Raw genomic sequence first — 27937 nt, forward strand, 5'->3', positions numbered from 1 at the left:
TGAATACTATTTTGTCGAACAAGGTTGTACACTGCTTTAGAGAGACATTAATATATAAATAATAAATCATTTTTCCAGCGCTGCTGTCCTTGTGCTCTAAAAAATCATTAAAAATACAAGGCTCATCATTCTTTTTTAGTGCCTGCAGCTTTGGCAGGAATCTTTGATCAGTGGGATCGCCAAACTACCTCACTTGTTGCTGAACTTCTCTCTCTCTCTCTCTCTCTCTCTCTCTCTCTCTCTGTGTGTGTGTGTGTGTGTGTGTGTGTGTGTGTGTGTTTTACTAAGCATGAAATCCAAAGGGCAGGTTTGCAGGTACATCTGGTTATTCTTCCAAAGATGCATCATCACAGCTGCCAGTTGTGTTTAGCTCTTTGGCCTCAAAACAAGAAGCTGGTGGCTGATTCCATAACTAGAAGCAGTGTACCCTGTAGAGAAAAAAAGATTGTTTATTCTATCAGAAGCTTGTCTCAATTCACATTTGGCAAATTAACCTGCTTTTATTTCTTGATTGGTCATCTGGGAGATGTTTGGTAGTATTCCAGGCACTTAGCACTGAAACGTTTGTAAGTCTGAGAGGATAACAGTTACAAAAATAGTAAATAAGCATGCTTGTCAACATGTGATATAACCCTCACTTTCCATACTGGTAACAAAGAGCAAGGAAGCCTTCTTCTGCAATCAGTTTTCTTTTGGTCTGTTTTTTTTTTTCATGCAGTTGTACATAAAATACACACTGGAAGAAAGCTGTTAGATATATGGTAGAAAGATAAGCCAGCAGGAATAGACACATTTTATATACTGTATTGGGCTTTTGAATGAATGTCTTAAGAACACGAGCATGCAGAAACCCTTTTAAAATATCCAAGGATTATTATAATCTGGGGGGGGGGAAGCCTCTCTGAGACACAGACGTAAAAAGCAATTTTGATCACTGGAGCAAGCAGCACATGTCCCATCCGCTCCACCTTGTGACATGGATACAACCCCTTCATGAGAAAGAAAGAGAACACAATATTCCTTCAAAATAAAGGCAATATATATGCTTGAGAGAGAGAGAGAGAGAGAGAGAGAGATGAATAGGGCCGGGAGGTATGGCCATTCATTTTCCTCACACTCATCTCTAGGTTTTGGTCCCTGTAAATTTTGTTTACTCAAAGCCACAGTTGCTCCAGCCTCGTTACATCCCTGCTTTGAGTGCTACCAAGCTTTGCAGCACCAGTTTGATGAGGGGGAGGAATAGACAGCCATTAATTTTATAACTGAACATTGGTCCATTAATGATTAATAATCACCACACAGCAGATTAATATCTGACTCCCGTGTAGAAACGGTCGTGTGTGTTTGTTTTCTTGCTTGCTCTGCTTGGACATGTAAAAAAATACATGAGCTGCTAGAGAAGTAAGTTTCTGCTCGGGTTTTCCTGTTTCCCCCGCCTCCAAGCTATTGATTATTCTACATGGAATTCCTTATCACCCCAGCAGTCAGGTGAATTGATAAATACAAGACTTGGTTTAGGAATTGTGTTTCCATTCACCACAAGAAACTCACATTTTACATGTTCTAGAAAATGAGTGAGAAAATGAAACTGTAGGTTAATGACCTCCCAGAGGCTTTACCCTTCAGGACTCAAGAGTTAGGCTCCTAGGGCACCCGTTGTTTTCCTTCACTTGAGCTTCCTGACCTTTTCATAGCTATGTGGCAGGAACTGTTTTAGTAGGTAAAACTGTGGTGCTGTGGTGGAAGATGATTCACTTACAAGATGACAGATTGTTACTCACCAATGAGCCTTGGTAACGCAACTTGCACATTCACACTAATTATTAATAACAGTCTTATGCCAGAAGCAGTAATGCAGCACCTGTAAGACTAACTATTTTTCATAAGCATTTGTGTGTCTGAGCACCCTTCTTCTGATTAATGGAGTCATCCTGTCTTTAATTTTTATTAAAAAACAGCTTAAGCTTTCACTGTAGGTTGCTGTTTTATTTTAACTGACATGGTGCACAAAATTAAAAGGGGGAAGGATGCATACATACACACACTCTCACCCACACACACTCACACACATGCACACAATACGCACACACCAGCTGCTGTGTGCGCATGGTAGCCTGTAATATAATCCCTTTGCAATCCTTTTATCACAGTCAGTGCAAAGTGAATAATGGCCTGTGAGTGTAGTCCTTGGAAAGAATTTGGAATGATGATGATGATGCTAACGACGTTTTAAACATCATATTTATTATAGTGGTGAAGGGCTTGATCTGTCCCTATTTAATGGGCCGCATTAATCTAGGACACCATGAAGAGTGATCTGTTGAAAAGGATACTTTGGGACTACATTCTGAAGCCAGCTGTTAGTCCCAAATAGACTCATTGAATTAGTGGCATTTATGGAAGTACAGATCTCAAAACAAAGTGGAGCTGGCCTGTGCTGGAACGAAAAATGTATCCAGTTAGAGAAGGGTGGGCAATTTGTGGCTCTCCAAGTTTTGTGGCACTGCAACCCCTTTTCTCCATCACCATTGGCTACATTGATTGAGGTGACCAACATCTTGAAGGCCAGTCTCATTAATCTGATGGGTTTGCTCCACTTTGGACTAACAACTGAACCCTGTTACTGAAATCTATATGTTTTCCATGAAACGGTGCATGAAACAATAAATATAGCCAAGACACTTTGAAAACAAGAGTGTTAAAAAGACTTGGTCAGACTAGCTACTTCAGTAAGCTGTTGAACCGCTTGAACGGGTCACTTGTCACAGTCATGCCCCATCCTCATATATTTACTGAACTGCACGCCCCCCCTCCCGACATTTTGCTGCCTGATGCAGAGCATGGAAACACACACCGATCAAAGTCAAGATATACAGTACCTAAAAGTCTAGCCAAAAAGGCATAGTATTCCTCAAGCACCTTTTGTCCATCCTGGCAGTGAAAATATAGCAACAATAACAAATTAAATAACTAACAATTTGCTTTCTTTTCACGACATCCAAGATGTGTTGCTTGAGGCATCTGCCTTTGCCTAATAGCGGGGTCAGTCCTATTGCGGCAAAAGACGAAGTTTCAAAGCCTTGATTTGTCCTGATTTTATTTACTAGGGCTAAAGTTCTACCCTGAGACTCCCTGAGAAGTTTCAGGGATAAATAGCTAGGTAGGTTACGCAGCTGCCATTTTTAAAGCGTCAGAGATGGATGAGTCGCAGTAACTAAATTTGTACTTTTCCTTGCCTAAGGCTGCAATTAATGGATGATCATTCCCTGATTCTAAGCTCATTTTAACTGGTCTAATCATATCCAGTGAAACCCTAATTAATCTGTAATATGCAATTTAAGAGGCATTTGTTTCGCAAATTACAATCTAGAAAAAAGAGGACACCTTGAAATCCACACTCCGTATATCATTACCCAGAGACTGGGTGGCTCAGCAAGTTGATAATAAGCAGTGGAATCTGGCATATCTGAAACAAGAGTTTCTTCTGACTCAGACCAACTTGGAAAGTAACTTCTCTTTCTGCTTGATTGTTCCCCATTTCTAAACCAAGTCTATGAGCATATTTTTGGTTTTGTTTAAAGAAATTAGAATCCGCTATGCTTCAGCCACTCCAAATATTTCTGCTATACCAACCAGGATCTTGTTAGTTATTTACACTGGCACAAATAAAAAGGTGTAAATTACAGCAATACATTGCCTTCTGGTTAATGAGTCACTGCTTGTATTCTTTGTCAGGCACCCATTGTGTGACTTGACACGCAATGAAGAATACAAGTGGTGACTTCTTAACTCATGGCAATCTGCTGCTCTAATTCACAGTGTTGTATTTATGCTGACCAGTTTGGCATAGTGGATAGTGTGACAGACTAGAACTCTGGAGAACAGAGTTCAAATCCCTTCTTGGCTATGGACATTTTTTTGGGCATATTGAATAGGTAAAACCACCCCTTAAATACTGTATCTCGATTATCTTGACAGACCTCTTAGGGTCACTATAAATCAATTCCAACCTGATAACACATAAATAACTAAAGAAGCAATATCATAGAATTGCCGTAAGGTTGGAAAGGACCTTGAAGGTCTTCCAACCCCCTGCCCAAGGCAGGAGACCTCATACCATCTGGGACAGATGGCTGTCCAATCTTTTCTTGAAAACCGCCAGCAATGGGGCACCCACAACGTTGGACTGTAAGCTGTTCCACTGCTTAATGATTCTCACTGTTAGGAAATTCCTCCTTATTTCCAGGTTGGATCTTCTTCTGATGAGTTTCCACCCATGATTCTGTCTACCATCTTAATCCAAATTAAATTATACATTATGTGGCTTTTCTATCTAAACAGTGGTAGTATGACATTATGCTCCAAATTTCTTATACAATGTTAGGGGACTGTATTCTGGATTAGTCCAGATGTCACAAGTGGGTACCCACAGAATAACTGGCATAAAGACTGCAGGATCAATAGAGTACTAATGTATCCCAATATATTACTTTTCTGACTTTTACCAGCTGAGAGAGGGAAGATGGCAGAGATATTCACAGACTGCTTCGATATACTGTATAACCAGACTCAAATCACCTCATTAATATGAACATTATTATGGTTTCATTTATTCATTTCTAATATGTGGACCTTATTTGTAATACAGAACCTTGCAGCAGTTTACAGAATCTAACAAAATGCAAAGGAAACAGACAAAAGAAGCAATTAACATTTTAAAACATTAATTCACATAAAAATCAATAAACAGTGTAAAACATCTACTCATATGCTAGCAGAATCCATGTGCAAATCAACTGGGGTATTTAAAAAAAATCCTGATCATATGTAATTAAGTAAACACATAAATTACAATCTTACATAATTAGAAAGCAAAGACAAACTTAACATTATTCAGAGCATTTTTCAGTCTGTAAATTTCAATGGATTCAGTGGACCCAATCTAGTGCAATTGATTATACTAAGCAACAGGATTTTGGCCAGTGTATCTAGAAATAGAACAGAATATATTGTAACAGCCACAAAATATAAACAGAACAGAAAGAAGAAGATTCTCCATCCTGAGCAAGAGGAAAACATGTTCTACTTGTGGGCTTCCTTGAGGCATCTAGTTGGCTAGTGTGAGACTAGATAGCCCTTTAATCCTGTGTGGGTCTTCTTATTTTCTTACACTTTTTGGATGCAGCATTTTAAAAATTCCATATTTCTCCAGACATGTCTGGGCAATGCAGTTAGAAGTTTATAGCAGTGAACTTTTTCTGCTAAAAAAAGTATAGACAATTAGAATCTCTTTGCTCCCCTTCCTGTGTTCTCATGTTATTTTAATGACTCTCAGCACCCCTGAAGCTGCTCCATAGACCATGAAATGTCCTGTGTAACCGTCACAACCTTTATATGTAAGGGTTATGCCTGTTTCTGGTGTGCTATGTGTATCTTCACTGGGTAGCCACACTTGATGGCAGGGTTGCGAGATCACATTTTCCTCCTCTTTGAGATGCTGCCATCACATTGCACATTTCCCTTCTTCATCTGCTCCACAGTCTGGTAGTGAAGAGTGGATGCTTAGAGAGGAATGCACAAGATAATGATGCCACAAGACATATAAGTCTTTCTAAATATTATGTGGACAGGCAGCTAGTATTAGCCATGCCGTTTTGCTGAGTAAAACAGCTAATTCTACTTCAAGAACCACATGCACTGGGAAACACTGTGCTCAGAGCTGGTTCAATTATTAGACAGAGCAAGATTGTTGGCTTAGGGAGCACAAGCTTTGAAGAGGCAGCAAAACATTGGAAGAAACCGCTATATTTCATGCAGGTTACCCTGCACCCTTCAAACTACTCTGCTGCCTTCAGGTGTAATAGAGGGTGCTGTCCCATCACCAGTGCTGATAATGCAATTGCTAGTCTAATCAGCCTTGGACATGGATTGAGGGGAGTGCCATCATTTCAGGCAGCGCTAGGACTTGTTTCTAGAGCCTTGGGTGTCGATTTTGAATTCATTCACATGGACCACAATTTTCATTTGAACTTAGAATCATCTGTTGACCTAGTGTGGTGAAGTGGATGGAGTGATTCAAGAAATCCAGGCTTGAATCCTCACTCGGCCACAGAAGCTCACTGGCCATGGGGAGTAGCACAGATAAAACCACTCCTTAAATATCTCCCTTACCTTGAAAATCCTATTAGGGCCATTATCAGTTGGATGCAACTTTATGACAAAATTTAAAGTGACATCACTGACGTGGGGCTGAAGACGTATCAGCAACAGGGATACAATCAAGAGCAGTCCTGTTGCTTGGGCCAGGAAGCAAAGACCTTTGCTCACACTGCTACCCCTGCAGCCCCCCAATGCTGGTGGTGGTGTGCAACAGATAATTTCACGCTCAGGGCATAAACCTTTGAAGTCCTGGGAGCTTGAAGGGATTGTAAGCTGAATGAGTATCCGCATATGAGTTCTGGATAGCTGGATAGTCCATAGGGGCACAATTTGCCACTGGGCTATGCTAGCCCACCCCTTCTGTAGCAGAGGAGGAAGACAGAAAGACCTTTCTGCCTTGGAACACACCGCGACAATTGTTTCCTGTTAACACATGCCTTTGTTACATCCCGTTTGGACCACTTCAACACACTGTACTTGGGTCGGCCTTTTAAAAGTGTTCAGAAACTTCAGCTGGTTCAAATTGCTGGAGCCAGCCTGCTAACTGGCACTGGTTATAGGGAGCTCCCTTTTTACAACAACTTCACTGACTACCACCCCTGTCTGGGCCCAATTCAAAGTGCTGGTTATTACCTATCGTTTCGTCGTTTAGTCGTTTAGTCGTGTCCGACTCTTCGTGACCCCATGGACCAGAGCACGCCAGGCCCTCCTATCTTCCACTGCCTCCCGGAGTTGGGTCAGATTCATGCTGGTTGCTTCGGTGACACCTATTACCTATAATAATCGGTATTTTGCAGATTGTATCACCCCAGGCAATTTGAAGAGTCATATTATTCATATGAGCCTTCTTAGCTTGTAAGATCTTCTCAGGAGGCCTTTCTCGGGTCCACCACCTTCCCAAGCTTGTTTGATGAGGAGAAAAAAGTGGGCTTCCTTACTGGTGCCTCCCAGGCTTTGGAATGGGCTGCCCTGAGAAGTCAGGTTGGCTCCCTCCCTCTTGTCCTTTTGTTGGCTGCAAAGACCTTCCTCTTCAGGCAGACCTTTAAGAAGTCAGCTTTCTCAGGAATGCTGGGTGTGTTTTTTTTAACTTACGAGGTTTTAAATGTTTTTTTTTAAATTGATGTTATACTGGATTGTTTTAATCATAATGTACATATGTTTGTTTTTTAACTGTTGTATTTATATAATGTTTTTATTTATTTTTATTTTACCTGTTGTGATCCACCTATGGGGAGAAAGAGCATCTAAATAATTTAAATAAATAAATAAACAGCCCAAATCCTGTTTGTTAACTACGCCAGTTTCAGGTGCAAATCACAATGGCAAATGGCTGCTAGTTAATTAGTTGCTGCTTGTATCCCTTGTTGTACATCAACTCAGTTAGATAATTGTGTGATTTTATTTTCTCCCAGCAGTGGCATCCTGCCTCTTTATTTTTGGGCTGGGGAGGGCAGCTTTCTGTGTCTTAAAAAAGCATGACAGTGACAAAATTATGTGGAAGCCATTTTCCGCATCATCTCTTATCAGGCTGGCTCAACGTAGGCTTCTGATGCTTGGGGGGGTGGGGTGGGGAAAAAAGAGGATAGAAATGGATCTGCAAAAGACTGACTTCTTAAATGCCAGCAAGCAAAGATGACGACATGGACAAACAATGTGAGGCACACTTCCTTAACACAGGACTTCTGGTTCCCACACATTCCCTACTGCTAACCTGTTGCCCAGCACTCTCTGTTTCTTTTGTCATGGAAACTGTGGATATATACAGTATTACTGCTTCTGCTCCGTTGCTGCCTTTATGACTGTACATAGAACTCTGTATTTACTCTGGGTGATTTATGCATTCCTCTTTATTTAGTATTTCAGTTCCATTTTGGCACATGCCTGGACATTTGCAGGAAATGAATGTATGCAAGTCAGGGTGATCCATCTGGTTATATAACTAAACGGACACTGCACTAAGAATAGAATGTAGAAAATGCCCAAAGCAAGAAGAGCTTCGAAGAAGGAGCGAATCAAATAAATGAGACGTACAAGAACATGCCACTCTTGGTTAATGGGGACAGCTTTCACGCTCTCTGGCTGGCATTTCCCTGAGGATTTGCACCAGTTCCAAAAAGGATCTGTGTAATGGCATGTTGTTTATGCTCTGGGCCTGAAATCATCTGTTGTGCACTGCCAGGAGTGTTGAGGGGGCACAGGGGCAGCCGTGTGGGCAAATCTCTTTGCTTCCTGACACAAGCAACAGGAGAGCAGCTGCTGTTGGACTGCTCTTGATCCTTTATCTGTTCCTGATATGGCTTCAGTCCCAGGTTAATGATGACACTGTGAATTTTGAAGCACCAATGCTCATCATGAGCACCCTATAGCCACACCCGCAAAGAGAGTCCAAAAAAGCAGCCAGTTCTTTTGATCCATGTAGACATATTAATGTATTATCATCTGTGCCCATGCGCATGCCAGATATATACTTGGAAGAAAAACGGTACTGGCCAAATACGTAATATATTGGGATCAGCTGATAGTCACGGAGTGATCATTTAGCAAAGGGCAGTGGACTGGTTAGCAGGTCGAGTACTTTGGTTTGAGAGACCTGCAATTTCATGTGAAAAGGAAATTGAGGGATACAACATGTTCCCCAAACAGCATAAAACTGTCAGGACAAGATTTCCCAGGAGTCTCATTTTCCAGTACTGTACTAGGGGGAAATACTGTACATTAAGGGGAATGCACATTTCCAACAATTAACCCATTTCCCCTTGCATAATGGGATTCCCTTCAGGATATAATTGTATAATCTTAGAAATGCAGAGCTGGGAGGGACCCTATGGATCATCAACTCCAACCCCTATCAAGGAGGCACAGCAGGGAATTGAACTCCCAACCTTTAGCTCCTCAGCCAGATACCTAAAACACTGAGCTATGTGCTTTAGCAATTAGACTTGCAAATTAAGCCCATGTTTACCTTCTAATGATCAGACACAAAACAAAACACACTGAATGCAAGATACAAAGGTGAGGAAAATTGTATGCATTGACAACCGGTGTGCCTTCACCACTTGAGGGGGTATAGCTTTCTGTATATATTTTAGAGTATCATGTAGTTTGACACAATGTAAACAAACTAGAGCCCTATTCAGTTATTATAGCCTGAAACTATGTAGGGCTTTAAAAATGGTGAGGGTGTATGGACAAAAGTAAATCCTGTCCCAGTATCATACCCTTATGCTTTGATGCATTTAGTTCTGAAGAGACACATCTAAATGTATTTATCCATACGTGCTTGCAGTCTTTGTGTAACAGTCCTGATAAAGTAGAGGTCCTTCCTGATCATGTGAATGCTGTAAGCATGGATCCGGTGAATGTGCTTACAGGTACCTCATTAGAACTTTGCCCTGAATATCCAAAGATCTGAGTGATTTCCAAAATGGAGATAGGGCATCTCCACTGTGTTTACAGTTCAACATGGTTTCGGCCTGGAGCACCTAAACAAGGTTCAGATCTAGCAGTTTGCAGTTCCAGCAGGAGCAGGTCTTTTGTAAAGCTAATAAGCTTTAATTGGTTGCATACTCCAAAATACTTTGCATTGCAGCCAAATTAATTTACCATAGTACATAACTGCTGGGAAAAATTCAGCCCTCCCTCCTCTCAAATGTACAGTATGTCTTGCCGTGAAGTTCAGGGGAAAACAGGAAGGGAGTGGCAAATGACATCACTATTCCTGCCAATCAAGAAGTCTCATGGTTTCAATCCTATGAATTCTGGCCCCATCACACCACTGCCTCAGAAACACAACTTGTGTGGATGAAATCATCAGACACTATTCCCTGCATCCAGAATGTGTTTCCTAAGCAAATAGCTTGCTACTGAGCAGCATACTTATCTCTCTCTCTAATTTGGAGTTTCTTCTCTCCGGCAATCACTGTTTCTCTTGCAAGAGACTGCAATATCTGCAGTATGTAGATGCATTCCGCAATCCAGGCCAGTATTTTCAAAAATCTCCTTAATTGCAGGCTAATCTACCCCAAACTACTAGACTGGGAAGACAGGGAAGAACAGGGGCCTGTTTGCTGATGTACACCAGAAAGGAACCAGGACATTACATTTTATACCCTTAAGCTTATTCAGTATCCAGATTCTTCTTATCTTTAAGACTTACAGGCCTCCCAACTATGGCAGAGACCTTCTTACTGCTGAAGCTGAATGCTCAGCATTTTCTTGCTTTGAGTGTGCTCAAGAGTTCCATCTCTCTGTACCTGAAATGTATGGCAGCAGCCTGGCCTATACTGTTTCTGCTTTAACTTTAAGTGTACGTGCCAAAGCGAGTTACAGAATCTCAGCAAATAAAATCCTCAGATTGTTCTGGCAGTTGAATCTGGCCCAAGACATTTCACGGCCAAGCAGCAGGTTGGTGCTCCCATTTGTCCTACTCAAGGTGCCTGCAACCCAAGGCCAGCCGGACGCTTTGCCAGCTGCGGCTGCAAATCAAACAAGCCCCCTTCCTTCCTAGGCAGTAAAAGTACCACACCATTAAATTAAGCAACTGAGCATTTGGTCTCTTTTCCTGACACTCCAAATGTGCTTCCTGAGACATCCGGCTCTCCCTGTCTAATGGTAGGGCCTGTAGATGGTTAGGGGAAGCTGAGAGTTGTAGTCATTAAATAGTAACTTTTCTAAATACTGAGTCAATCAGATCCTCATAGCAGCTGCTTTTCTGTAAAATATGACCATGACTACCATCTACCACCCTGTTGCTTACGCTGACTGGCAGCGCCTCCAGGATTTCAACCAGGAATCCATCCTGATTATACCACGCAGTTCCTGAGAGTAATGGTTAGTTGCCCTTTCTTTTCTTGCTTTAGAAGGAGCTATGCGCCTGTGAGGGCCACTGCCTCAGCCTCGGGTGTCAAAATAACTTGGTTGGCTTCACATACCAAGACTTCAGTGGGAAGGCGGCCATTTGCTTCTCTGGCCCAGGTAGCAAAATGACTTGGCCCAGCTTTGGCTCTGCCCTTCAGCTGAAGAGGCAGACTTGACTTCTGTCATCTTGTCAACATGTTTTTAACTCTTGTTTTGAAGAACCGGATGGTACGAAAAGGCAAAAAGAAACATTTGTATAGTAATTTGGGGGTTTCTCCTCCTCAGCATCTGAGGTCACTGCCAAATGTCAGCTGCCTGCTCTCAGCCAGCCGTTGTGTCTGCGCGCCTGGAAATCCAGCCCCGTCGGTTCTTAACTGATGTCCCCCTTTGTCACATTTGGACAGCTCTTCTGGGGGCTGTCGTGCACGGCTGTGTAAAAGATACCGTTTCCTCGACCAGCCCAGGGAAAGGCTCTAAGTCTGGGAATGTTCACAATTCCTCGCCCGTTGCTGTAATCCTGTTCCAGTTGCTTACATAATCCTACACTGCTTTTCCAGGCTTGTCTTCCTTTGAATGGCATTGAGTGGAACGTTTTATGTTTCCCTCTGTCCTCTTGTATTCTACATTTCAAAATGTCTAGCAGAATGTTTTAGAACTCAGTGTAGTCTGAAAATTGATTCAGGATTAGACTCCCCCTTTATACAACCAATACAATCTTTTGTCTGGAATATTCTTTCATTTTTTTAAAAAAAAAGGATTATTTTAAAAAGAAAATTCCCCCCTTTTCTTCCATGTAAAAATAAATAAATAAATAAGTCAACTCAGTATGTAAATGATAATTCTGATTTCAATTTTTCTATTTGTATCCCATAATTCTATTTTATTCTTCTCAGAGTGTGTGTGTGAGAGAGATAAATAAATACCTTAATAGGTGAATCTGTAAATGATAACCTTTTTTTTTAATATGAAAGATACAGGTGTTACCCTTTCTTGAATGTGAGAAGTCAAACACATGTCAGTAATCTAAAGAAGGGGGAGACTATGAGATAGGAAGGTTTATTGTTCCAGTGTATGTCCTGTATCATCAAAGTGCAAAAATAAAATTAAAAGATGGCATCACTCAGCATTAGAAGCAGAGCTTGAAAAACATTTTTGGAACTACAATGCTGTGCTGACTAGGGCATTCTGGGTGTGGATAGTACCAAAATAACTTTACAAAGCTCTGGAGAAAGCAGGCTCTGAGACCAAATAGGTCCTAGATTTTACTCCTAAAACGGAATCCAATTAAAAGGTGAGAAGGACCTCTGAGCTTTTTGGGAAGGTGTTGACAGTAATGCTGCCCAGATAAGGGGATGGTATGAGTCAAATTCCCTTTTAATCATCTAGAGTTCTGTCAAAATAGAGGGCATTCTTATATTGTTAATGAATTCTCTATGCCGCTTATCAAGATCATTAAGAGCTGCCATTCTCTCTCTCCAAGAACTAGATTAGCTAAACAGGGCAGGCAGAATTAACAACCCAGTTTGGGGTTTGGATTATGTGTAAATACAGAGCAAAGCAGATAATAGTTAAGGGCTTAGCAAAACAAATCTATCAGGGATTAGATCACATGTTTAGCAGTGATATAAATAATATTCTAGGTGCTAATCTTTTGCTGTGTCAGATGAAAGGGAGGAGAGATGAAGGACAGTGGCAAGAGAAAAGGGAGGGAAGAGCTTAATGGTGACCCCCAAAAAAGTAATCTCATTGGAGATTAACAGGATGGTGATTAAGAAAATGTATGTGAAGGGAAAGTGGGTTCTGAGATTAGATGGAATAGGGCTAACATTAGGATGGATCGGCCCTACCCTTAGGCACAGAGATGGCCATTCCAGGCAGGCAGCTAATTTAGATATCACAAGACAGTGACAAACTTTTGTTATTTCATTCATTATTACTGGGTAAGGTATTTCCTTGAGAGGTTCAATGTATAGATCCTAACAGGTAGCAAGATTGTACTTCTTCCGTTGCTGCCTTGCAGCCACTCCCAGGCAGTCTTACTCTACCACCAATGAGCAGCACGACTCCCTTCTTTTTCTTCAGTACTGGGATAAAGTGGAACCTCTCTTTCGCTTTTTATATTTGCCTCCCCCACTCCCAGAATTCTGTCTTGAAATATGAACATCTTATTGCTAGGTATATTTGTACCCATTGGGCTGCAGAGATTGGCAGATTTGCTTTCTTACACTATAACTCCTAGAAGTTCCCAGCAAACATGGTCAGTGAGTATTCTGGCTGAGGAATTCCGGATGGTGTGGTCCAATAAGTAAATTGTCAAGCTGTGCTAGGAATCTCATTCCCAATATAGCATAGCAGTGAAACAATATATGTACCAGCAATGCACATGCCTGCATTACTTGGTCCTCCTGTCCTTTTTTTTTTTAATTCTAAAAACAAGCCTTTAAAATAGGTTTGCCTGAGAATCACTGGCAAGCCCAAGGATACAAAGTAAGCTGTGTGGCTTAACTGGAATTTGAACTCGTGACTACTTTTTAAAAATAATAATCTTAGAACTGCAGAGCTGGAAGGGACCTCATGAGCCAGCCACTATCAAGAAGGCACAGTGCGGAATCGAACTCGCAACATCTGGCTCTGCAGTTAGATCCCTAAAGCACTGGGCTACTCTGCAAATTTGTGCCTTACTTTTCCAAATTCAGGATTCTAACCATTACACTCTAGTGGCTCCCTCAGATCAGTGGGCACGATATCAGTTATGCCAAGGTTAAAGAAACAGATAAGTAAATATGTTGGTAAACAAAATGTGAACATGTTACGCTTAATTTGCATAATATGACAAATCTACCTTCGTTAGCTTATTGTGATAATCTGCATAATATGCAAGTTGTACCATCTAATATGCACATTAGTCTGCCTGTATTCGGAGAACTGGAATATAGCAAACTGCGGTGCCTACAGACAAAAGATTAGCAGGGGTATAAAGCCACTTCTATCAAGGATACCAGGGGGTCTTCCTTACCTGCAGGCAAAGGAGTCGGTGCAGCTAAGAAACTGAAGTCTCACTGTGCAATTGAGTCAGGATTGGTTTAACAGCTCTTCACAGAGGAGCTCTAAGAGCAGCAGATAGAAAAGTTACTTTATGGACTAAAATTCCCAGAATCCCCCTGTACCTGAGTAGAAGTCTCTTTACTTGCAAATATGGACTCTGAAAGAATTCCAGCATTTAGCTTTGACTGGATTTTTAAAAAACTATGATTTACTGTAACCTTCATACAGGAGAATCTGGCCAGTGGAGTGCTGCACTAAAGAAACAATAACCCTCAAGTAGGACAAATGCTTCAAGTCAGCCTTTCCAATCAGGGGCAGGCCAGCAGTTTTCATCCGAAAAGTGGCCTGGGCTAGCCATTGTCCCCGTTTCATTAAGTCTCTTCAGCAAAATTGTGGAGCGGGCTTTAGGAACATGCCCGGAGCTTTCTTTCCCTGCTCTGTCAGCAGGCATTGCCTAAATGTAGGCCATTCGTGATAGGATTGTGATCACGAACTCAGCAGCTTCATTACCCTGTGGCCAAGGTTAAACGGGAAACCCACAGAGCACAGCAGTGAAGGACATGTGAGAAACTATGTCATGTCAACACGGACGGGGCACGGCAGCTGGCACCCACACATGTTCTTACACGCAGTTCCAGCAGATGGAAAAGAGCTCATATTGTACTTCCCCTTCGTCAAAGGGATTTGAGAGGCTTAGCTCATTCATGATTATAAAGCACATGTTGTTCTTCAATGGACAATCCTTAAGAGATGATGATGATGATGATGATGATGATGATGATGATGATGATGATGATGATGATGATGATGATGATGATGATGATGATGATGATGATGATGATTCATGATTGCCCTGTCCTCTGGGCTGTTGAATAATCATATCCCGGAGCATGAGAGGAAAAGAGGCAGAAAGAAAGCGAGAGAAAATCCCCCATGATAATCCACTGCAATGGGCTACAATTAAAAATGAAGTGATTTGATACCAGTTTGATGCAATTCTGGCTCATTTACTTACAATTCGTTGCCATTTAATTATACCAGATTTTATGCAGGGCAAAGATGCAGGATACAAATGACTGATCTGTGCTTGACTGACCTCCTCCTAGATTGCCCTTTGCAAGTACTGCTCAGAGATTACAGGTCCTGCTTTTAATTTTTGCATTTGCAAAAAGACTGACCAACCCCAAAGCACAAATGCAAATAATACAAAATAGATTCATTCTAGCATGCACTGTATTTTTGATGCTGTCTCCCCCATTTCTGTTACAGAAGTTGAGTGGACTGACTGTGGAACATTGGCTAGGGAATCACATTCTCTGCCACATCCAATGGCAGCAGAACATTTTAAGGAAGTAGGGACAAGACATGTGACACACACAGCTTTATCTTCCACCTGAAGGCTATGGCTAAGAGCTCAGAAGGAACAGCCATTGGATTGCCGTGACCATCTTCCAACATCTGCCACCTGAGGAAGTTGTGTCACTCTACCTAATAGTGGGGCTGGCTCTGATTTTCTGTTCCTCCTCCCAGCATATAAGAAGAAATAAGGGATTACATGAAGACAGACTACCTTGATACACTGTATCTATCTCGTGTTAGTTTGAGATAACTAGAAAACATCCTATAACTTGTGGTGTATCTATATTGTAAAAGCAATGCTGTTTGAAATAATATGCTTATGGGTTTCTACTCTAACCAACCTTCTGTCTAATTGTCATCCCTGATGTGCAGGACCTTCACCCATCTGTGTGTGGGGAGCAAGGTTTCATCTGAAATTCAAGTAAACAGGCATTGACCCCAGCTGCTGCTGCTCGGCCCCCATGGAGCTCTGCGTGCTCATGTGTACCTTAGCTTAGAGGGAACCTTGACTCTTAACAGATGCCTTCAATATCAGTGTGGGAGATCAACTGGGAGCTAGCCTATGTCAATTTAGTACTGACAAATCATAAATATCGACAAGCTTACTGTACTACCACAAATCATTAATGTGTTAGCAATACTTCATCAATGTTGTGTGACTTGTTCCTTGTTAGTGCCAATGATTAAATAAAGCATATCAGAGCATCTCCTGATTGTTTTCAACAGGACAGAGTACTAGATGGTAATAGATGTTACTAGAATCATTTGCAGTAGTAGCATAAATACATGTGAGAAGAAATGCAAAGTAAAGTGAGAGGAAAGAGATTTAACTGGCCATCACCAGTCATCCCATTAACCAAAACAGCACAGATATCTATAGCTTTTCTTCCCAAATTTAGTTTTACTGGGTGGTTAATCAGTGTTTTTCCATGCCAATAGACAATGGCTTAAGTTACTTAGGCAGCTGCTTTGATATTAGTAACCTATGTCTCTCCGTAGATAAAAGGGTTGTGAGAGGGTAGAGAATAACTTTCCCTTAGTCTGAAGCTGCACTTCTTAGGGCTGACCACTGATGAAACACTCTTAGAAGAGTGACTGGCCAAAGTTTAATAAAAAGAACATTTTGCTGCTTTTATGGTAGAACTCTAGAAAACCCCGGTTTGGGACAAATTCAAAGTTTTTTGTAACGGGTATTTCCGATATATGGTTGTTGAGAAAGCCTGAGGAAATGCTTATCTTATATTTATCAAACTCATATGACTTGTTCATAAGAAAAGTAAACTGAACATTTTTAGTAATTTAGAGATGAATCAAACTTCTGTAAAAGAGATGGCATGAAGGATGCAGTACGTAATCCTTTTTTAAAACTGGATGTAAAATCAGTGTTGTCTGTGTGAGGCGAGCAGTTGCTGGATGAAGTGCCCAAGAAACCCTAAACAAAGGCTTGTGCTTCAACTTAGGTGTAAGAAACAATAACTTTCTAGTAACTTTTTAACATAAAAATATAAGCTGAAATATATGCTAGTGCAATTCATAGAATGTTCTAACCTTTGGTCGGCGGTGGAATAGGCTGCCTCAAAGGGTGGTGGAGTCTCCTTCTTTGGAGGTTTTTAAGCAGAGGCTGGATGGCCCTCTGTCGGGAGTGCTTTGGTGGAGTTCCTGCATGGCCGGGGGGGGGGGGGGTGGACTTGATGGCCCCTGTGGTCTCTTCTGACTCTATGATTCTAAATGTGCATCCACAGACAAGGAAAATCTTACGTAGCACATGTAAACTTTGACAGCTGGGGTGCCAGCCAAAGGATAATGGCAGAGTGTAGACCACCAGGATTTAGGGAGCCATACAGCAGGAGGTCACCAGCGTTTCCATCCCTCAAAAGCATCTGGGTCCCTGTTCCTTCCAACACCAACTTTCTTTTAGGTAAAAAAAAGTAACATATCTCACTACATTCTGGAACTACACGAAAGAATTGAGAAGTACCTGGTACAGGCACCCAGCTAATAACACCAGATGTCAAGTTGCTTACAACATGCAGTTTTGTCCCAAGGAAAAGCTATATGAACTCATGAAAAAAAAAGAACTTGGTTACATGTGTGTGTGTGTGTGGGGAACTGGTATTAAATCATGTTTAGCATGTTTGAAATCAATTTTTTTTCAATGCTGACTACATGACATACAGGGAAGCATGGATTTTTTTTAACCTGGGAAGAATTTTTTTTGGTTAGAAAAGGAGGTATTTTACTCAGCCAAGAAAGGTAGCTTATTTTAAATCACTTGAGAAATCAAAGGTAGCTTATTTAAATCACTTGAGAAATCAATTTATTTTGCATTGTTTTGGCATCTGTGAATGTCTGTCAGTGTAAATTGTGTCTCTGGGATTTGTCAAGTAATGGGTGCCAGGATCTAGGGTTGGGGCTGCAGGAAAACCTTGCAGTCTATATATTGATGCCTTCTATGAGCTTTTGCTACAGATCTGGTATACCGTACAATGAAGTAAGTTACGTTTTGCTTTTTTCTCTTAGCATCTCTGCCTTCTACAGTTGTTTAATTTTTGCTTCATATACCAATATATTTTATAGTAAAGAAATGAATTTAACCAGGTTTTAGAGCAACACTTATGCTGTATAAAAAGCTTTCTTCTTTCTTGGAGCATCATAGAAAAAGATGATCAGTCCCAGTCAAACAGACTGAATTGGCTCAAAAAAACTTCATAGGTTTGGTTTCTAAGTAAAAATGTTATTAAAACAATAAAAGATCAAACTTTCGACAGGAAAAACATGTCCTGTCATATTCAGGATTACAAACAGCATACTAGCTGCATCCCATATGGTGATATATATTGTATATGGTGATATTAGATCACAAAACATACCAGGTATGCTAATTGCTTAATCCACTTTCTGCCGTTCTGATTAGATCAATTATAGGAAGCTGAGTCACTTAGTATTTGCCCTTCCTCCCAGTTTACCACATTATTTCTCACACATATATCTAAAATGTCCCTTATCAGTCTCAAATTCCAAGACAGTAACTCGAACAGCTTCTTTGTTTCATTAAAGCGGATACGATGCCCAGTTTCCCAGCCATGTTTTGCTAGTGCAGACTTCTTTTACTGACCCAATCTAAGATAGCGCTGATGTTCTTTGCATTGGATTTCAGTGCTTCCTTTTTACCTATACTGTATGCTTTGGCTCTATCTGCTGCATTACTGTGGAAGCCCATACCTTGGTAATCAGTGAGGCCTTAGCAGGGTAGCACTTAGAAAAGGGGATTTGATTATGCTGCATTAAAGAGCTGGCAGAATAACAGATGGCATATCTGGGGTGAATCCTTGTCCTAAAACAAAAAAGCAACAAACAAATGATCAGGCTGTGCTATTTTTAATTTATTGTTTTTGTTGTTATCATATTAAATTAAACAAAAGGTGTGTGTTTTTTCCAGAATGAACTCGATGTCATTTAATAAAATGCTGAAATGACAAATCAAAAATTGGACAGCATGGATTTCAAATGTGTGACAGTGATATAGTTTATATATATATCCTGTCCTCAACAATTTTCAATCGAAGTGGTTGAAAGTGGTCCTAAACAAATTGCAAGTTATGGGCTTCTCTCCACAAGCAATACTGAGTATGCACTGGGATGAAGCAAAATCAGCCCTTAAACAGAGAATAATGGACATGGAAAGACAGGTAGATCTCGGTAGATGCCCCAACTTTAGAGCGATAGACATGCACAAATATCGCTTGCTCCCCATGGCCTATTTATCACAGCTTGAGACATATACGTTTAGGAAGGCCTTTACTCTGGCTAGATGTGAGGCCTTTCCCTCGGCAGTGTTGGAAGGCAGGTTTAAGAAGAACAGAGACTCTGCCCTTGTGGATATGGTGAGATAGAATCCATTGAGCATATGATGCTCAGATGTAACAGGCATAACATGATTCGAGGAAAATATATTGCACCTCTCTTAAAAGACATGACAAGCCAATCAGACCTCGGATTACTGTAACCAATTGTTAATTGATCAAAATCGGATTACTACAGAACTGGTAGTGAAATTTTGGGCGGCATGCCATAGTAGCCAGAATAGATAGCCAAACTTAGACATTGGTCTTGCATTGTTATATTTGTAATTTTATTGCTTTTTGCTTATTTGATTTGGCTTTTTGCAGTATATGTCAGTACTTGAAGCTCTGCATTTAATTCTGTTTTATGTATATGGCCTGATGCTGTAACAATAAAAGTATGCATGTATCCTGTCCTCACCTTTATTACTTGGGGATGAAGGTGGGGGACTCAGCTGATCTAGCGCTTCACCTTGGAAAACATTTCATCCATACAGAAATCTAGGCATTTCAGAGAAGAGTCACTTCTAGTCTGGCCTTGAGCTTAACCTATTATGTATCTCTGGGAAAGAATGGTTTATTTCTAGGGCAGCTTTTGTTTACACATGCCCTCCAGCTGCTGTCTGTAGTGGTACAAGGGATGGATTAAGAAATGGACCCTATCTGTAATATTTTGGATGCTTCATTAAAATCAGTGGCAGAGGGCTACATTGTTGATAAAAGTAGAATTCCTCCTTCAGCATTCCTTGACAGAGTTTTCCAGCAGAGTACCGAGGCAGAAGTGCACTGAAGACTTGTCCAATTATGGCATGAATCAGTGACTCTGACTCCGTGAAAAATCACCTGACAGCTACTGGACAATCCCCAGGAAACATGCCAGGAGAATTTCACACTCAACGTTATCTCTTCCCACTGAGTCATACAAAGTTGTCTGGGAATTCTTGCACGACCCAAGTTGCTGTGCTAATAAACCTGACTTTTTCTCTCTCAAAATAAAGATTGCTGTTTGTCATCATCACTTCTCCAGAAACACCACAGTTTAAATGAATACTGAATAGCAGGCTCAAATATTTGAAGGAGACCAAATGAAAATTGACGCAACGGGTTTCTCCAGCTCAATCACTCTCAGAACGCACCTGCGAATAGGTATACACTGGCATACACCACCACCATCAGGGAATTGCCTTGGGGGACACCGGTTTTCACTGCAGATTTTGTTTGTTTTGTTTTGTTGGTTTTTAAATGACACCAACAGGATCAACGTGGATTAGCAGGCAGTTCAGATACAGCAGCCATGGCTTATAGCAGCGGAACTCTGAAAGCACACTTAGTTGAAAGCAAATCCAGCTGTATTCGGTGGAACCTATGGCGGCACTAGATCAGGCAGCTTGGCTCTTTTGTAATTTTGAAAGGCACTGAGCAAATAAGCTATTTATTTGGGGTATAGAGCGATACATTATTATTATTAGCCACCTAGAGTGGTCTTAATCAACTAGATAGGCGGGATATTAAATAAATAAATAAATAAATAAATAAATAAATAAATAAATAAATAAATAAATAAATAAATAAATAAATAAATAAATAAATAAATAAATAAATAAATAAAGATTCTGAATAAAATCTCTCTCACCTCATCTTGGACAAAAATTACAAAAAGACAAGAAAAAGCAAACCTCCCTGAGCAAAATGCTGGGATCTCTCTACTCGACTACATACTCTGTTTCTCACAAGGGTCAACCTGATGCTCCAGTGGGAAGCCCCCAAGCAGGACAGGCATTCAGATACATATTCAGGACTGTCTCTGACACTAGAGATAGCCAGCCAATGGCAGCCATATCTTTCATTATATATGGCCACCAATTCAGCAGAAAGACCTTACGAGCTGCCAGAACCACACTTCTAAACATATACATATTTGCAGAAGTAACTTTCATTGCACTGTCTTTAGTGAGCACTGAACTTGCATCTGGATAAGTGAGTACAGGATTGCAGCCTCAGTTATTTGTCTAAAATCTGACATGTTCAATATTAGAGGCATAGTTAATTTTGTACTCAAAATGGAACTTTTTGGAGCTTTATTGATAACCTAGAATGCTGTCTGCAGTTTGGGTGAACGGAGGGAACTGCGGTGATCATCTATCCAGCCCTAACCATTGTTTCTCCCAGATTTTAAAATTCCAAGAAAGCTCTGCCTCTGTGCTGAGTATTCTAGTCCTCTATTTCATCAGATGGTGGCAGTTGTTTGTTGCTATTGATCCGTTCAGTTGGTTGCTAGTATGTGTGCTGCAAAGAAAATACTGTAGTATGCACAAGTCTGTGATTTCAAGCAAATATAAGTGAAGAAACATTTTTATTCTTTCTTCTACAAATGTCTCGGAGTGAGTTATTGAAACTTTAAGTGCCAGTTAATGAAAAAGGGGTGGACTCTGGGAAAGCTGAAGCTATTCCGCTCTGTGGATTTCTGTACTTCTATTGTGCAGCAAACAGAGAATTTTACTAGAAATTCAAAACTCTCCAACAGTTTTAACCTATCGGCTTGCTAGCATGAACCAATAACAGCATTGCTGTGCTCATGCTGTTAAAAAGTTTGAACACAGAGTCACAGAATGGCAGGAGGTTTCTCCAAGATCTAACCTGTATTAAGGACCTATTTTTTTCCTTTCCCTAAGAACCTATGCATGTCTGTTCTTTAGAAAAACATTTGCCCTTTCTTTGTTTTTATGTACAATACTGTACATACAAAAATATACACATGGTATATTCCCTGGATACTTATTAATCATTTGATTTTGATACCTATATATTCGCGAAGGCTTTCACAGCTGGGATCTAATGGTTGTTGTGGGTTTTTCGGGCTCTTTGGCCGTGTTCTGAAGGTTGCTCTTCCTAACGTTTCACCAGTCTCTGTGGCCGGCATCTTCAGAGGACAGCACTCTGTGCTCTGGTCATTTGATACCTACTTTACTAATTAAGAATTAGCAATGATGTTCACTCACCACTAGGCTTTACTAAATCATTCCTGATATCCAAAATTTGTTCTGTAGCATAGATTGGGGAGGAGGGGAGATCTAGCTTTAGGGACAGGCAGGGGCTTGTCAGAGAACTGAGAGAGACTGGACGTCAGCTCCTTAAGAAACCAAAGGAGCCACAAGATGGTGGGGAATTCATTGCTCAGGTTGTTTTAATAGCTGCTTTCTTGTTTCTCATCCAGTAAACAGTAAGAGGAGAGCTGTAATCTGGGCGCTGTGCAATTAATTCTATTTTTGTATGCACGGTTTTTCCATCATGATCTTTCATTTGGCTTTGGGCATAATTTCCTCATAGATGTGCATGCAAGCTGTGCAGAGTTCCCGATACATAAAGGTGTATCAGAGGTGGAAAGCCTTGGGGTGTTTTTGATATCAACTCCCAGAATATCCCTAGCCAGCACGGCTACTGGCGGTGTGGAGTCATTTGGTGAATCACTTTGGCAAGTGCACGTTTGAGGTCATGAACCATGACGACGGTCTCCTGCCTGTGTCCATGCAGAGAGATGCATTCACACACATCTCTATAAAATATTTAGAGTCTTTTAAAGGGAGAGTTTTAAATTTTTTTTAAAAAAATTAAACTTTTAAAAATTGAGGCGCATGATTTAAGGCTAGGCTGGCATGCCTGCCTATGGTACCAAGATGATAAGCAATATAAAACATTTAATTTACATTTGATCAGGAGAGCTCTGTTATGGGTTTGGAAGACAGTTAAGGCACAACATTATAGAAAGATACCATTATGGGTAGCTCCATTAGAAGCATTCTCTGATCCAGTAAGAACATCTCAAGGGACCAACGGGAGATATGCCGAGATATTAGATAGTGATTTTAATCTAAAGAACAAAGATGAACTGGCAGAACAAGGTATTATCTTAGACTGGTGTTCGATAAACTTGTTGAAATCAAGATATGTAAAAGATGAAGCTCCAGGGTTTCAGAAAGACAAAATACCTTTGGATAAGGGGTTTCTGAATTCAGAGGAAAATGGGAAATGATTCATGAAATTACAGAGAAAATTTTAGGGGTTAAAATTGCTTTGACACCAGAAATTTTCTTATTGAATACATTACCAGCTATACTTGGAAAAAAAACAAGACTTACTTGACCTTACACCTGATAACTGCAGCTAGAATTGTATACGCCTGTAAGTGGAAAACTACAAAGGTGCCAACAAAGAAGGAATTTATTGAGAAGATTTTGGAACTAGCAGAAATGGATATTTTGGCAGATACGCTAAATGACAGACTGGATAATAATAAATGGGAACCTGGATGAAATCTACACCGATTTAAATAGAACAGATTAGATTAATATTATATTAGAGAGTATAAAACAAGATGAAATGAATGGAACATATTGTAATAAATCACTCTGGTTGCAACAGATAGAAAAGAAGAAAAAAAAACAATAAAAATATTTATTAAAAACAATTAGCCCAAGGGTGGGAAACATCCAGATGGGGCCAGTTTTGGCCCACTGAGACTTCCCACCTGACTTGCTGGACTGTGTTGAGATCTGCTCCCTCCCCTTTTCCGCTGTTTCCCACAGGTTAGCTGAGCAGCCTATGGGAGAAATCCTGGAAGAAGGGCCCTTTGAACCCCTCCTTTCCACAGTCTCTTCCCCCTGTTCCAGTGCTTAGCTGGTCTGCAGGGAAACACTTAGAAGACAGCTGGGAGGAGGGATGAAGTGGCCAAAAAAAAAAAAAAGCTTCCTCCCTGCATGGCTAGCTTGATACAGAATAGGAAGCCCCTTTCTCAGCCCAAAGCATAGAAATGCAGCCAGTTCACAATACAGGAAAAGAGCAGTTTTTCCCTGGACTGCCAGCTTATTCTGTCTTCTCTGCATCCAAGAGAAGAGGGGTAAAGTTAGGGGAGGGGATAGAAAAGAGAAGGGGATGTGCCAGGAGGAGGGAAGGAGAGAGGAGGAGGGAAAGATGAGGACAATGCTTATTTACTAGCCAATGGACCCAGCTTTGCCCAAAGGAAGATCCCATGACTCCCATGTTCACCCCAGTACCCCCCCTCTTCGCTGTGTACCCCGTTCTTGTTTTTGCACTGCCCCCTCTCTCTCCCCCTATCTTGGTACTCATGCAACATATCTGGGGAAAGCAACTTCCAGAGATTCCCCAGCCAGCATTGCTTCTGATTAGTGAAGGAGGCCTCTCATCCATAAATTTATGGTATTATTGAAAATATTTTCTTTTCTGAACTCAGCTCATTAAATTTTTAAAAAATGATATGCCATTGAACTCTCTCTCTCTCTCTCTCTCTCTCTCTCTCTCTCTCTCTCTCTCTCTCTGTGTGTGTGTGTGTGTGTGTGTGTGTGTGTGTGTGTGTGTGTTCTGTGCCGTCAAGTCAGAACCAACTTATAGCAAGCCTCATAGGGTTTTCAAGGTAAGTGAGATATTTTAAGGAGTGCTTTTACCAGTTCCATTCCCAGAGTGTGTTCCATCGCCAAATGGGGATTTCAACCCTGGTCTCTGGAGTCCTAATCCATCACTCTATCCACCACACCCTACTGGGAATAGAACTCTGTAGGCAACAATAATTGGAGGATCCCCAAGGACAACACCGATAATGTTTGTGTACAGCATTTCAGGTCAGACCATCCCAAACATATCCTCCAAATGTACTGAATATCCATCTAGATATTTATGAGGAACTAATGGGGATGCACTCAATTCCGAGTGCTCACTGGAAGGACAGATCCTGAAGTTGAGGCTCCAATACTTTGGCCATCTCATGAGAAGAGAAGACTCCCTGGAAAAGACCCTGATGTTGGGAAAGTGTGAAGGCAAGAGGAGAAGGGGACAACAGAGGGTCCATGTGTGGCTCGGCGGGGGCACCCATGTGTGGGTGGGGCACCTGTGTGTGCATGCGTGCACGAGTGAGGCACCCATGTGTCTGTGCGTGGGTGAACAGTGCATCCGTGTGTGTGTGCGTAGGTGGGCAGGGCATCTGTGCATGCGTGCATGGGGCACCCATGCGTGCATGGGGGTATTTGTGTGTGTGTGTGTGTGTGTGTGCATGCATGGAGGGGGCGTGGGGGTGGGAGATCTGTCTCTGTGGCCTGGTCCTGCCAAGACCACAGCCTAGTAGCAGGCTGCGGACCGGGATTTGGGGACCCTGGGCTTAAGGGATAAGAAAAGTTTCCACACCCTATTTTATATCCTGTTCTGCAGCAGCAACAAAAATAAGAATAAAAAGCTGAGAACTGAACTACGAATTCCAAATGAGCCTTCCATAACATGAAGAATCTTCTGCAAAACCTTGTAAACTTTTAACAACAAGAAAATGTCACGGAGTGAACTGCAGTGCTGTGTCATTAGAACGGCTGCAAACATGTCATCCTTAGATAACCACAAGAGTTTATTCTCCCATGAGAAGGGTCCACACAGGTCTTTAGATAACCAGTTTATTCACAAGCAGGTTTCCCCAGTTTACTCACAAGTAAGGAGACAGCAGCCAAGAACAGCAACAATGGGGCAAACTCGCAACAGTGGTACCGGTGCAAGGGGAAGTGTTGTGGTGGAGATGAAAGGGGGGTAACCTCCCCCCTTTCCCTGCCTTTTCTTCTCAGCTAGGTCTCTCTTGCAGCTGCAGGGTCTTGTTGGAATGCAGCCCATGGAGCTGATATAACACCCCTCCTTACCTTTTCTCACAGCTGTTATCCAGCAAGTTGTCAAGTGGCATGTGAAAAGAGCAAAACAAAACAAAACAAAAAAACAGAAAGGGGGGTTTCTCCATCATCCCTTTTAATGCCACAACCCACTTATTACATCACAGGGTTGTCACCTCTGCCCATAGCTCCAATTGAGTGTGAGCTAAACATCTGTATAGGCTGCACAATGAGCTAGTTGAAAGAATGTTGAATCATACCAAAAAGAACGCATGCCCTGCCACTCTGCTAGAAAGGTGCGCAACAGCTTTTAAACGGGCAGGATGGATCAATTTAAACAGAAACACTATCACTTGGTTTGAACCAAACCATACCAGTAGCGATCCATATACTGATCTATCTGCCAGTCTAGACAGAACCTGAGAGAAAGCTCACAGCATACCCATCAACATTTCACACATATAAAAAGTGGGCAGCCATATGAATTTGTAAGAGATTTGATTGAGCACTATGAGAATGTGCTCTGTAAGGTGTGGCCAGGCAACACTAGGGCATGGTCAACCAGAAAAGCTATTAATGAGGAAGAGCACACGATCAGCAGTATTTTAAGCACAAAAATCTTTGAATGTGCCTGTTGCATTTAGGTAAGGCTAAGGAAAATAAGGGGCGGGGAAAGCCTAATCATTTTACATCATTTTCTAAACATGTGAAGCACTTCATATTCTCAACTCACCCTCTGTTATTTGCACTCTTCGGAAAAACATGTAGACTCTGCTGTAGTTTGTGAAATATAACAAATTTCTATGATCAAACAGGCCAAAATGGAAGAATACCAAAATGGAAAGATAACCCTGTTATATGGGGCTGTTAGGTTTATCCTTGCAAGTGTGCAAAGTATTGCCATGTCGGTATCTTTAAGCTGTACAAGAGATGTAGCCTGAAAGTACCTCTGAGTCCTTCTTGCTCCGTCTTCTCAAATCATGCGATAGCCCTAACCCACCCACATGATCCGTCCCATTGCACAGATAGCAGCAAATTGATTTAAAATAAGAAGAACTCTGAGCTTGCTAATATCTGTCCTCTGGGTGCCTTACCAGGCTCTGAATATGAGAAGCCTGTGCTGATAAGGTCTATTAAAATGCTCTTGGGCAGTTTCTCCCTTCATTTCCAAGGGTCCTGCCCTGGAGACGTCCCAAGAGTGTGCTTAAAGTGCATTAAGACAGCACTGAGCCACAGGTGGGCCATGGGCAGCCCTCATGCCCCTGCTTTGTGATCTCCTGGCAATACTCTTGTTGCAGAACTGCAACCAAAATAGGAACAGATTTCCCTGAATGCTGATGATGGACAGATCGATCAGCAAAGCTATGGCAGGAGTAGGAGTGCATGGGTATAATTGTTGTAGGCACAGTAAGTCAGGCTCAAGCTGAGTCAGAAAAAAAATTCCCTTTAAACCAAGGAACAAGACAAACAAACCATCCCCTTCACTTTAAGCAGTAGTAATGATGTGCTAAGAAAACCGATTGTGGGGTTATCAACTTACCTCATGCTTAATAACAAAGTAGGAGTGTCCAAGCACATGTAATCAGGAGAAAAAGCTATGTATAGTTTTATATAAATAAACATGCCTAGGAAGAAGAAGAGGAGGAGGAGGAGAAAAAGAAGAAGAGTGCTTTCACAAATGAGGTGTTACGCTCTGTTCCAGAGAAGCCTTTAAAATACTTGGCACCTAGTTTTGCCTGGGTTTCCTCTTTTTTTTTTTTTTTTTTTTTTTTTTTTTTTTTTTTTTTAAATGTGCTGGAAAGCTTCATGGCTCTGCTGCTTTGGTGCAAGTAATGCAAGTGAAAAAAAAATTCCTAAGCATGGTCTCCATTTCAAAAGGCCTTAGACAGAACTGGGCCGGCTGGACATTGTAACTCAGAAGCAGTAAGAAGAAGGAAGCAAGGAAGAAGCTGTGTCTTGCCCAAGGGCGACGTGTGGACCAGATTGGGTGCAAGAATGTCACCTCAAGAGGGGCATGACCTC

General features: G+C 41.3%; 1 long non-coding RNA gene across 1 annotated transcript in view; it reads left to right on the plus strand.

The window, feature by feature from the left end:
* The window catches only part of LOC144586691 (uncharacterized), a 102379-nt gene extending 74674 nt beyond the window's left edge, over positions 1–27705 (plus strand). The window contains exon 2 of the long non-coding RNA XR_013541651.1: positions 20763–27705. This is a non-coding gene — a long non-coding RNA (uncharacterized LOC144586691). The remainder of the gene's footprint in view (positions 1–20762) is intronic.
* The last annotated feature ends 232 nt before the right edge of the window (positions 27706–27937 follow it).

The sequence above is a fragment of the Pogona vitticeps genome, chromosome 2, assembly GCF_051106095.1.
Source record: "Pogona vitticeps strain Pit_001003342236 chromosome 2, PviZW2.1, whole genome shotgun sequence".
Classification (NCBI taxonomy): Eukaryota; Metazoa; Chordata; class Lepidosauria; order Squamata; family Agamidae; genus Pogona; species Pogona vitticeps.